We start from the raw sequence: 3,402 nt of genomic DNA, 5'->3' as shown, positions 1-3,402 counted from the left end.
CTACCTAATTACTGTGGTGTTAAAAGGTCATGATGATTCATGCCTCTTTGCTTCCTTAGACAATTGTTGTTGTTGTCTTATGCTGTCAAGTCAGCATAGCAACACCACAGACACATCTTTCCCCAGATACCCCACTTTCATTTGCAATCATTCTGGTAGTGTATTCATAGAGTTTTCTTGGCAAAATACGGAAATGGTTTACCATTGCCTCCTTCTGCTCAGTAAATGAGTCTCTGCCCTCGATTTTCTTGCATGAAGCTGCTGCTCAGCACAGGTGAGTTTTGACTTGTAGCAGATTGTCTTCCACTCACGAGCCACTGACCAAGCTAGGAATGGAATAGGTATGCCTCTGCTTGACTCTCCCCCTCCTATACTTGTGACTGATAGAGTTTTGGAAACTCACCAGGTGCGACCCTGAGAGGGGAGAAATGTAGTTACTCCTTTCCTGTTCTGCTAATTCCAAGAGGACCTTTGGATATTTTGAACAGCTTTTATCGGTGACTGGTCAAAACATAGCACAAAATGTAAATCATCTTCTTTCTTTAAAAACTATACATCCCTGATTATTTGCCTAGGTAGCAGTTATTATACTTCTAAAGAAAATATTATAAAAATATATTAGCTAGGCCTAGAAAAATTTGGCATTTTTGTCACAGCAAAAATTTCAGGGACTTAATTGCACTGAACACTTCACCTTGAAAAGTTCTTCAAATAAAATAGATTGACTGGTACATTCGTAGAGCTTCCTGTGTATTTTCACTTTTTAAAATCTTGAATTTACAGAAACTGACTGGGAATACTTAAATACCATCAAATTAATTTTAAAAGTAATAACTTATGACCTACACCTAAAACATAATGCATGTGCTTTATCTATTTGATTCTGCTCTTCTATCACACTATTACTAAACTGATGCTTACCTTTTCCTTACGAGCATTTTCCTTTATACAGCTTCTTTTAAGCCATCATTCCATAGTGTACAGCACCCAACTAAATCTTGCAAGAGTTCAGCCTGTTTAGATTTATGTTAGGGAGCAATGCATCACTAGTCCTTCCTCAAAATCCCTCCTCAGAGACACTGATGTCGGCACAGCATTCTGCCTGATAGATAGCATTTCTGGCTTTTGCATGTCCCATCCCCTATCCTCTAACCCTGCTGTTGTCCTGGATGACCACAAGTCAGTCTCCAGAGAATAAGCAGTCTGGCTTTCAATAAGGGGACAGAGGGTTGCTAGCACCTCTGGGTATTATCTGTCAGTCAGGTGCAATCATCAGTTAATCGGGAATCATTCTTAGGGAAGTCAGTAAATCAGTCATTCATATTTATTGAGTGCTTACTGTGTCCAGAGCACTGTACTAGGAGCTTGGGGGAGTACAATACAACAATATAACAGACACATTCCCTACCTACAATATAGTCTAGAGGGGAGGAATATATTACACCAAAGCCTTTTCAGCTCCAGTCCAAAGGTGAATTCTACTAAATGATTAAGAAATGAATTGATAAATTGAAAGTGACAGGAACTAAGCTTGCTTTTGAATAGGAAAACTCTCCGCTCAGTTTCTTGTTATGTTTTTAATTCATCTGTCTGGTAATTAGGACATTTTTCATGATAAAACAGTCCTCATAAATAAATGTTTTAAAAGACAACAATGAAAATTTGATAAATCAATTAGTGAATAACTCAAAACAGCCACTAAATATAATTTAAATTTCAAAGAAATCATTTTTGCAGTAGGTCTTATTTTTTCTCTGAATGACTAATTTCCCAAGTTGGTCTACTCCTTATTTTGTTTAGAACCAATACACATAAGAAAAATCTTGATTTTTCATATAAATGTATGACAGCATAATCTTATGATCTACTTTTGTAAGTCATAATAATAGATCATTTTTCAAGCTATTTTATATGAAGTAGTTCTGTAAACTTTACTTTCAGAACATTTTTACTAGTCAGTTAGTAAATCATATTTATTGAGCATTTATTATGTGCAGAGCACTGTACAAAATGCTTGGGAGAGTAGAGAAGCAGCGTGGCTCAGTGGCAAAAATGCAGGCTTGGGAGTCAGAGGTCATGGGTTCGAATCCCCACTCTGCCACTTGTCAGCTGTGTGTGACTGTGGGCTAGTCACTTAACTTCTCTGTGCCTCAGTTACTTCATCTGTAAAATGGGGATTAACTGTGAGCCTCACGTGGGACAACCTGATTTCGCTCTATCTACCCCAGTACTTAGAACAGTGCTCTGCACATAGTAAGCGCTGCACAAATACCACCATTACATTATTACTATTACAATATAGCCGTATAACAGTTACATTCCCTGCCCATAGTGCATTTACAGTCTGGAGGAGGAGATAGACTCTAATATAAATAAATAAATTATAGATATGTACATAAGTGCTGTAGGGCTGGGAGGGGAGTTGAATAAAGGAAGCAAGCAAGGGCAATAGAGAAAAGAGTGGAAGAAAAGGAAAAGAAGGCTGTCAGAGAAGGACTCTTGGAGAAGATATGACTTTAATAAGGCTTTGAAGGTGGGAATGGCCGTGGCTCAATGGAAAGAGCACGGGCTTAGGAGTCAGAGGTCATGGGTTCTGATCCCAGCTCTGCCGCTTGTCAGCTGTGTGACTTTGGGCAAATCACTTAACTTCTCTGTGCCTCAGTTACCTCATCTGGAAAATGGGGATTAAGACTGTGAGCCCCACATGGGACCTGCTTACCCTATATCTACTCCAGCGCTTAGAACAGTGCTTGGCACATAGTAAGCGCTTAACAAATACCAACATTATTATTATTATTATACTTCTATATGGCTGAGTTATTTACCAGATAATAATAATAGTATATAAGTGCTTACTATGTGCCAGACACTGTACTAAATGTTGGGGTGGATACAATCAAATAGGGTTGGGTCCCTATTGGGGCTCACAGTGTCAACCCCCATTTTAAAGATGAGGAAACTGAAGCACAGAGAACTGAAGCAACTTGCTCAAGTCACATAGAAGACGAGTGGTGTGAGCCTACTGTTGTATATTGTCTCTATCTGTTGATGAATTGTACTTTCTAAGCACTTAGTACAGTGCTCTGCACACAGTAAGTGCTCAATAAATATGATTGAATGAATGAAATGATGGAGCAAGAATTAGAACCCATGAGCTTCTTACTCCCAGGCCCATGCTCTATCCACTACGCCATGCTGCTTCTCCTGATAAACCAGGCTTCCCTGAAAAACAAAAAAACAAAAACAAAAACAAACCTTTAGATTTTACTTATGTAAAAGTCCCTAGTGAAGTGTTAGGAGACTAGCATTTATCTGGCACAGAAACCACTCCCCTTGAAGTTGATTATGTGACTTTTCCCAGTACATTAGTCTAGAGAACCAAAGATAGATCTTATATATTCA

The 3,402-nt window shown here is 38.6% G+C and overlaps 1 non-coding gene across 1 annotated transcript; it reads right to left on the bottom strand.

Annotated features, from left to right (window-relative positions):
• Positions 1-284: 284 nt before the first annotated feature.
• On the bottom strand, positions 285-424 carry LOC114809779. The gene has a single exon (XR_003757557.1). It is a non-coding gene; the product is annotated as a small nucleolar RNA SNORA7 (small nucleolar RNA).
• Positions 425-3,402: the final 2,978 nt, after the last annotated feature.

This window comes from Ornithorhynchus anatinus, chromosome 2, assembly GCF_004115215.2.
Source record: "Ornithorhynchus anatinus isolate Pmale09 chromosome 2, mOrnAna1.pri.v4, whole genome shotgun sequence".
NCBI classification, from domain to species: domain Eukaryota; kingdom Metazoa; phylum Chordata; class Mammalia; order Monotremata; family Ornithorhynchidae; genus Ornithorhynchus; species Ornithorhynchus anatinus.
The sequence above is the reverse complement of the archived record's forward strand: the minus strand, read 5'-3'. Positions and strand labels throughout refer to the sequence as shown.